The sequence below is a fragment of the Tupaia chinensis genome, unplaced genomic scaffold (genome assembly GCF_000334495.1).
Source record: "Tupaia chinensis unplaced genomic scaffold, TupChi_1.0 Scaffold140102_1, whole genome shotgun sequence".
Classification (NCBI taxonomy): Eukaryota; Metazoa; Chordata; class Mammalia; order Scandentia; family Tupaiidae; genus Tupaia; species Tupaia belangeri.
Genome location: NW_006199981.1, coordinates 542,041 through 551,981, shown reverse-complemented (window position 1 = coordinate 551,981; position 9,941 = coordinate 542,041).

The window sequence follows — 9,941 nt, the reverse complement described above, 5'->3', positions numbered from 1 at the left end:
AGCACAAACTGTAGAGTCAGAAGCTGTTAGACTCATCTCTATCGCTTTCAAACTGTGTGACCTTGAACAAGTAATCTAAATTCTATAAGCCTTAATTTCCTCATTGTGAAATGAGAATAAAATTACTTCTCAAAGAGGCAGCAGCAGCAGTTGAGGTTGTAGGAAATCCAGGCTGTGGGCTGAGGTAGCAGTGCTATCTTATGCCCCAAGCTGAAGGTCATAGATGAGACCCTGGGAGGCGCAGGGGACATCGGGAACAACTGAAAATGTGAGGAACTGAAACCTGAGGAGCTGCTTCTGGAGCCTGAGATATGGTAAAAGCCATAGGAGGAGTTTCACTAACCCATTCGCTGCTGAGAATGCTGGAACTTCGGCCTGACTCAGAAGCCCAAGTGGCCAGAATGAGGAGGAGGAGCTGGGACCAGTCAAAGGTGACCAGGATAATGGCACCATTGAAAATCCAGAGGTGGGGAACCAGCAGGTGGCGTGGTGGTTAAGGTGCTGGACACTCCCACATGGCCAACCACGGTTCGAGTCCCGGACCTGGTGGCTTGCTTTCTCACTTTCCCTCTCTCTCTCTCTGTGTCTTTCTCTGATCAAATTAAAAAATAAATGAGTGGATAATTACATAAATAGTTTTTAAAAAAAGTTTATAAAAAAAAGAAAATCCAGAGGTGGAAGTGATCAAAACTCTAGTCAGGGAACCAGCAGTTAGTGTAATGGCTATGTCGCTGGACTCCCATGTAGTTGACCGCGGTTTGCGTCCCGGACCGGGTAGCTTAAAACTCACGCCGGGTGCATGTGGGTGCTTGCCCAAGATCCCGAGAGGAGAATGGAGGAGAAGGGATTGCGGCGTGACCATCTCCCCCTGGGAGGTGATTTCTCGCTTTCTGTCTCTATGTCTCTCTCTGTCTGTCTGGCGAGCGCACATGCCCTATAGCGAAAAACCTCTCCAAAAAAAAAAAAAAGAAGAAGAAGAAGAACCTCTGGTTAGATTGGAAGAAGTTGAGAAATTAAAGAAGCTACAGAAAATGGTAGAGAAACAGATGAAAATATATCCCCCTCTAGGAAATACAGGCCCAGTCATCATATCTATTGAGGAAAAGATGGAGACTGATGTTGGTTTCATCTAAGCTGGCAAGGTAGACTAACATCCCTTGCTTACTACCTGTACGACACAATAGCAAAAGTGCTGGAAGTATACTTTTCATGGTTATGATTCAGAGTACAGTGTTACCATACTCTGTAACAAACATAGTGTCCATCCCAAAGGGTTTACTTATGTGAAGTTCTCAGCTAAAGTCAATGAGAACTCCTCTGGCCTCTGTAATTAGAGGAAGATGAATCAAGATGACCTCAAAATGAACCAATACATGAGACATTAGCACAACAGACTGGAGTTTCCTACGAGCCTGCTACCTGCCTGGACCACCAGCTACAACAATTCAAGCTCTCTATTCTAAAGTAGGTTTAACATCAAGCCCTGGGTTGCAAATATAGAAGACAGCCTAGAGCAATATAATGATATCCCCTTTACTGAAAAAAAAAAATCAGTGTGTACTAAAAGAAAGGAATAAAAGAAGGGAGGAAAAAAATTAAGAATAGGGAAACCAAAATGAATTTAAACAAAATAAAACAAAACAGACCTTCCAGATGAACTCATAAAGTACATTAAGATTACATGTGAAAAAAGGCTTTAGAAATTTTTAAATGCTGACTATGTCCTAGTTGTGATTTTTCAATAAAATTTAAAAAGTCCATTCCACTATCATTGAAAAATAATGAGTTTTGTTCTTCATTTAATGTTGTGAATGTCTCAAAAACATGCCTAACACATCATAGGTGCTGTGAAATGTGCATTTATGTTATGAAATGTGCACGTTGACAATAAAAAAAGCCTCATGCAGATGACAGACAAACAGCATTTAGTCATCAGGATAACATAAGCTCTAAAGCCAGACTTTAAGGGTTCTAATTGTGACTTCTATCACTTACTACCTGTACGGCTTGAACAAGTTACTCTCTATTCCCTGAGTTTCTCTTTCCTCATCTGTAAGATAAGAGTAATAGTAGTACTTTTCTCACAGAATTGGTGTAAAGATTAAATAAATTCACTCACATAAAACAGTTGGAAGAATGTGTGAGCTCAAGGTAAGTGTTATTTGTACTAAATGAGTTAGTTCATGTGACGCAGATGGAAGGGTGGATATCAAGCAGTAAGCACACAATAAATATTAGCTGCTATTATATAGTCCATTCCAACACCCTGTATAATCAAACTGTAGCCTAGTTATTCCTCAGTGGGGTGCTTCCATGTTGAACTCATCACAGGATCCAAATGTTTTTACTATACTGTATTCCTTTTGTGTCCATATCCCTGCTCTGGTTTTCTATCTATGACTCTGTGATAGGGCTGCTTTTAACAGCTTTGGAAGTAAGTCTTCTGGGCATTGCTATAGCACACACAGTTGCATTTTGGACTAAGGAATGGTAATGTTGGATGGGAGACAAAGGGGCTATTACTAATAAGATAGTATTTGATAGTTGTATTAGAATCTGCTTTGGTCCCAGATTTATATTAATTTAGGAAGGAAAATAGCCAAAATTTATATCTTATGTAATTCCATGACAATATAACCAGTTTTTGTCTGTCAGAAAATATCATTTGCTTTTCTCTATTGCTTTGATCATAATTCAAATTTCCAGTATACACAGCTTTTATCACCTATCTAAACACAGTAACAGATTTTTAACTGACAAATACAGAGCACTGTTTGTGATTCATTAGGTAAAGTGTACGAATTCTTTCTGATAACCCTCCACTTTCCAAGTATAAGAGAATAACGTCCCCTTTTTTTCTTTTATTTTCATCTCAATGTGCCAAAAATGAAAGAAACACTTGATGCTCACAGGTTGATTCATACTATTCTAAGTAACTACCAGCCCTGGATCAAGGTGGAACTGTGTGGTGGGAGCATTTTCTCAGGGATTTGTGAGATATTATATGCTTTTTTGAGGGAGAGGTATGTAGAGAAAGGCAGTTAGCAAGGGCTTATAGGACTCCACTTCAAACACATCTTGTCCATAGGGCTATACCCTTGTGACTTCACTGTCATCTATTCCCAGGAGCATCTGCCAAGAAAGTGGACTACAGAGAATTTTTCCCAAATTCAAGATAGAGCTAGTCCAATCTTAACTAAAGTTTTGAGTTAGCTACAAATAATTTGTCTCTGGGGGCAGGGGATCCACTTGTTGAGGAAACTAATCACTGAAAACCCTGTTGTGTAAGAAAGAACTCTGACAAAGGAGAATGTTGGCTCCATATTTCTCAGCATCTGGGTAGCTAGATGACCTTGAGTAATCACTTCATCTGTCAGAGGTTCAGGTTCCTCTTCTGTGCAACAGAAAAAGTGATGTGTGCTTTGTTTAACTTCAAATGTTAAGTGTCAGATGCAAATGTTCTTTGTGAACTACATTGTCCTAGACAAAGATCAGATGGTATTACTACTGCCAGAGAGTGAAGGTGCAGAGACAGATGAAGGCACCACCTTACCTCACATCCTGCTTTTTTTTTAATGGACAGAAATAATAATGATAAAAGTCATTCAGTGATTCAGAACATCTAGCTTTGAACTGTACAGGAGGGTTCTGCTACTATAAATAATAGGAGTGGTCTCAATTGCATCTTTTAGCCTCACCGTGGTTTCCCTGGAATACTCCATTCTTAAAAGCCCATGGATGATGTTCTCCAAATGATGATAATTTTCCCTTTTGGCAGCTATTGATTCCCTCCTTAGTACCTGGTGGAGTTGTAATGAACATGGGCTAAGATTTCCTGTATGTTACCACCTACAGACATTTTTTTCAGTAAAGAATGCTGCCAAGGACATTTCTAGAGTAGAATGAGATAGGGTCTTTTTTATGGGGAAGGGTAAAATATGGGTAGGGAGGGAGAAGGGTCATGTTAAAAGGATTTCAAACTGTTGACATCTGCTTCATATGTTTCGAAATCTTTTAGATGTGGAGTTTAAACTTTGAATCCCAAATGTCATCCCTGGCACCTGAACTTGGGGTCAAACATTCTTAGGCATTTTGAAAACTAAATAACACTATACAGATGATACCAATAGTTAACTATTGCCTAACACCTGAGTGGCCATAAGAGGTTCTGTTTTGTGTCAAACAGACCAGGCCCCAAGATCTAGCTCTACCTAAATTAAATTGTCATTTTTAAAATGAGAATAATAAAACAATAATGCTTCCATTGGAGTGCTGACAGGATTTAAGCAGAAGGAAAAATGATCTGATTAAACTTTCTAAATGAATCATTACTCAACCATATATTGGCAATTGAATATTGACAAAGATCTTAAGATAACTAAGTAGAACAGGGGTAGTCTTGGGGCCAGCAGGTGGCATAGTAGTTTAGGTGCTGGACTCCCACATGACTGACTGTTGTTTCAGATCTGGCAGCTTGAAACTCACACCAGGTGCCCAAAATCCTGAGAGAAGAATAGAGGAGAAAGGATTGCTGTGTGGCCATTAACCTGGGGGGTGATTTCTCACTTTCTGTCTCTTTGTCTGTCTGGTGAGTGTACACGTCCTGTAGCAAAAATCTATTAAAAAAAAAAAGAAGAAGAAGAAGAAAAAGAAAAGAAAAAAAAGTCTTGTCAACAAATAGTGCTAATACAACAGGCTATCTATATAAAAACTGAATATTAAAATACAAGTATTAACTCAAAATAGATCATAGTCTTAAATGTAAAACTAAAAATTATATAACTTCTAGAAGGAAACAGAGACAGGAATCTTTGTTACATTGGGTGAGAGAAAGATTTCTAGGATCTGACACTAAAAGTATAACTATAAATGAACAAATTAATAAATTGGACTTCATCAGAATTAAAAAATGTGTCCTCTTCAGAAGACATTCGTTAAAATAATGATGACAAATTACAGAGAAAATATTGTTAAATCATATTTCTGATAAAGAACATGCATTCAGAATATATAAATAACTCTAAAATATCAATATTATCACAAGCAGCCCAATTTTTAAAACAAGAAAAAAAAATTGAGCAGTCTTCATGAAAGAAAGTATACAAATGAAAACTAATATTATGAAAAGTGCTCTACATTGTTAATCATTAGAGAAATGAAATTTAAATGAGAAACCCTGACACATGTAATTAGAAAGCTAAAATTAAAAATAATGGCCATACTAAGTATTGGTGAGGATGTGGAGGTACTGGAATTTGTATATACTGATGAAAATCTAAAATGGTACAATCACTTTGGAAGACAATTTGGCTGCTTCGTTAAAAGAAAGTATGTACTGGGACCAGCAGTTAGCGTAATGACTATGTCGCTGGACTCCCACGTAGTCGACCGCGGTTCGAGTCCCGGACCCGGTGGCTTAAACTCACGCCGGGTGCGTGTGCGTGCGTGCCCAAGATCCCGAGAGGAGAATGGAGGAGAAGGGATTGCAGTGTGGCCATCCCCCCTGGGGGGTGATTTCCTGCTTTCTATCTCTCTGTCTCTCTCTGTCTGTCTTGCGAGCGCACGCGCCCTATAGCAAAAACCTCTCCAAAAAAAAAAAAAAAGAAAGTATGTACTTAAGTGTAACCCACTTATTCTACAACCAAATATTTATTCAAGAGAAATGAAAGCTATGTCCATACAAAGACTTTTGTATGAATATTCACGGCAGCTTTATTTGTAATAGTCCCAAACTAGAAAAAAACAAGAACAACAACAAACTCAAATGTCCATCAATTAGAGAATGGATAAACACTGTGGTATAGCAGCTCAATGAAATACTAGTTAATAATCAAGAAGAATGAACTAGTGATACCTGTAATAGCTTAGATAAATATAAATATAAATATCAAAGGTATACTCAGTGAAAAATGCAAGACAAAAAAGAGTTATGTAATGCAATTGATATAAAATTCTGGAAAAATAAAACTAATTTATTCTGGCAGATCATTGGTTGACTGAAGAATAGAAAAGAGTGAAGGGAAGAAATACAAAGAGGCACAAATAAAACTTTTAGGATGATGGATATCTTCACTGTCTTAACCGGTGAAGAATTCATAAGTGTATGCTTATTTTGAAAATTATTAAACAATAAAAACAAAACAAAATAAAATAATCAATTTGCATATCTTCAAATATGTGCAGTTTATTCTACATCAATTATATCATAATAAGGCTGTTTTTAAAAATCTTTCTGACTGCTTAATACAGAACTGACTCTAGGTAAGTAAGAGTGTAATGAAAGAGGTCATTTACAGCGGTTCATATGTGAAAGGATGATTCCTTGAGTTAGGTTGGCAGCAGCAGAGGAGAAAAGAAGTGAGCAGATCTGCAAGAAATTTAGGAAATAAAGTCCAAAGGTCTTGTTGATCACCATTTTCAAAAGGTCAGCTCATCCTGGCTTATCAGAGCAAGGAGTTAGAGAAGATCCCATTAATAAAGCCCCTCTGAAGTTGCAGCCCATAGCAAAAACTTACTTGCAACTCTATCAACCTGGAAGAACATCACTGGTTCTTTTTAATTGCAAAAACAAAGAAAAAAGAAAATAAAAAGACGAATTTTGAGGAGGAAGAGGAGAAAAAAAATCTAATACAAGCACCAAATTAATATAATATTCTTCAACAGTTGTCTTTTCATCTTAAAAGCAATGGGAAGAAAGATTTGATATGAGAGGTCAGAGTTCAAAATTCTAAGGAAGTAGTGTTCCTAGTATGCTCACATTAGTTGACCTTTTCTGATAATAATAAAATTTTTGAGAGCTAAACCTCTAAAAAAAAAAAACTTCAGTTTTGGAGAATGCTTTACTGTTTACAAATTTGTACTATATACATAATCTCTTTTAATTGCCACATCAACCTTCTTTTTTTGACTATACTTTTTAAAGAATATTTTTAAAAATTATTTTAAAACTTATTTTTGGGACCAGGAGTTAGCATAATGGCTATGTCGCAGGACTCCCATGTAGTCGACTGCAGTTCCTGTCCTGGACCCGGTGGCTTAAAACTGATGCCGGGCGTGTGTGCATGCGTGCCCAAAATTTCGAGAAGAGAATGAAGAAGGGACTGCAGCATGGCCATCCCCCATGGGGGTTGATTTCTCGCTTTCTGTCTCTCTGTCTCTCTCTGTCTTTCTGGCGAGCGCACACACCCTATAGCAAAAACCTCTCAAACAAAATTTATTTATTTACATCAATTTGCTTGTAAGTTGAATTTATCCAACACGAATACACTTCACACCACTCCATTTGAAGATAGAAAACACATTATCTTAAACATAATAATCCACTTCTATGTCCCATAAATGTCTTGCCTCTCTATTTTCCTCCTCAATTTCTGTAATCAATCTTTTAAGGGTAATTATTGACTACAATCTTTTGATGAAGAAACTGTGAGGACAGTTTGGAGCTGTGGAAACAACATCATTTTTGGAATCCTTCAGAATTAGTTTTGACTGTGGGTCAGACTGCCATTTATTCAAAGATTGATTTCTTACTTTAATATTTTCCAGGCCTCTTTTATTATAACTTCCCTTCTCTGACTGTCTCATCATTCATTCACTGCCATCATCAATAACATTCTTCATTTTCAGGTCTCCTGGCTTTAAGACCTAAATTCTAGCATTCTTTCATTTTGCCAGTGGACTTTATTAACTGTCTTTGAGCATCCATAGTAAAAAAAGCTTTGGTTTTGATGATTATTTGCATAACATTTTCCAAATTTCCACTCATTTTAATTATATATGCCTGTTTACCACTGCAGTGAACTATTAAGAACCAGCCATGTTAGAGTTTGACATTAAGAACTAGCTATGTTACAATGTGAATGAAACTGCTGCTTTTTAATAAGGATTCATGAGATTCCTAACCAACAGAAGTGGGTATGGTTGGGGTATGTACAGGGAAGACTCCAGCCATTAAAATCTCAGGTGATAAATTTTCACCTCTTCAAGTGAAAGGGTCCTCCAGCTTTTGTATTCTGGAATATTCTCTTATAGCCATTTCCCAAGTGTCTATGAGACTGATGAGTCTAGCTAAAATAGCTATGGTATGAGAATAGTTTAAGTTTCTACTAAGGTGGAACATAGATCAAATTATGTCCTCGCTTCTTCTTTTGTGAACATTTGTGAATGAGAGCTCATCATGTCCACCCTCCTTTGCCTTTAGTTACTTCCTTTCATCAAGGTAAATAAATGCCCATGACATTTGGCTGTTCATAAGCTAAAGTTGTAATTTTTCTTTTTCTCAGTAGGAGCCTGTAAAAAGTGGAAGAGGCCCAGGCAAAACTTGTCATGTGCCTTCTGAAACAGACCCTATCCAGATCCAGAGGTCTAAAGAATTTAAGTTAGGGAAGTCCTGGATCCCTGCTGACACAAAAGGAAATCTTCCTTATAGTTCTCCACTTCCATTTCCTCTACCTTTCCATTCTCACCTGCCTTCTCATCTTTACACAGGGGGTAAGAGACCTCCCTCCACAAGAGCAGTTGTAGTACCTCACTTCATCCTCCATTCCTGACTATCAAGAGGAAAAAAGTAGTCCTATATTGGTTCTGTTCCTTAAATAGTGCAGTTTGAAAACTTAAAATATGCAAAAGCAACTTTAAAACCAAGGGCCTGTACATAAGCAAACATGTTTCCAAAACCATGGATAAAATACAAGGACTTTGTGTACATGGCCTATGTGTGTATGCTTGCTTATCTGGGTGATTTTGCCTTGAACTGGTAAGAAAGGTGGTGTTAAGGTGCTGGACTCCCACAGCAGACCGCAGGGAGGGGGGGTTTGAGCCCTGGACCCAGCAGCTTGAAACAAGTCTGGTACTTGTGCATGTGTGCCCCAAATCCCAGGAGAATGGAGAAGTGACTGCCGCATAGCCATCCTGGTCTCTCCATCTACTCCCCCACCCCCTCCCAGTGATTTCTCATTTTACCTCTCACTCTCTGTCTTTCTCCAGTAACCTCACTAGTCCTTTGGCAAAAACTTTAAAATAAAAAAAAGAAAGAAAAGGAAAGGAAAGGAAAAGGAAAAGAAAAAGAGAAAAAAGAAGAAAAAGAAAAAGAGAAAGAAAAAGAAATGCTTGGTTAGAGGCAATTTCAGAAGGGAAGAAGGGCAGAGAAGAGGGTAGAAATGACCTCTGGTTTCTGTGTCCCAGAGCAATTGGCATCAGGCTACGAGGCTCAAATATATCCTTATGGAGGAATCTCAAAAAGTATCAGCAAGTATAGACTTGGCTGACCATGGCTCGCTCCTTTGTAGGGGTCTCTCTCTTCTGCGAACCCATCAGCGCTGAAAAGAACCCCTGGCAGCCATTAGGAGCTGGTAAAAGCCCCCCTCGCCAGCCATTAGGAGCTGGTATCGCCCCTTCCCTTCCTCCAGCGCCTGTTTTGAGATATGGCTTCGGAATCAAACCTGGTGAGATACAATAGCTCTGTCCTTAAAATAATACATAAACTGTAGCGCCTAAACACTGGTCCAGAAAAGCAGGTGATATGCAGGGAACCAGGGGTTCTCCAGGGCATAAGCGAACCTTTCTTGCCCTCACCCACAGTGTGCCAGCACTTGTTTCTCCAAAGCCACCGGCATTAGCGCGCGGTAAGGGGAGGGGAGAAAAGGAAAGGGGAGGGGAGGAAGAAAGGAGGTGGGAAGGCAGGAGGCCGGCCCGGCGGGGGCGGGACCCGATTCGCAAACTGTTGCATTTGCTCTCCACCTCCCAGCGCCCCCTCCGAGATCCTGTGGAACTAGCCTGCTGGGAGAACTGGAGAGTCCCGAGCAACCCCGGAGGCAGAGAAGGCGACAGAAGAACGACCGAGCTAGCAGCTCTAGTGCCTTACCAAAGCCAAAAGGAATATACAGCACCCGCTCCAGCCCGGCTCCGGCGCCAACGCAGCCACTTGTCAAGGGGCGGTCTGG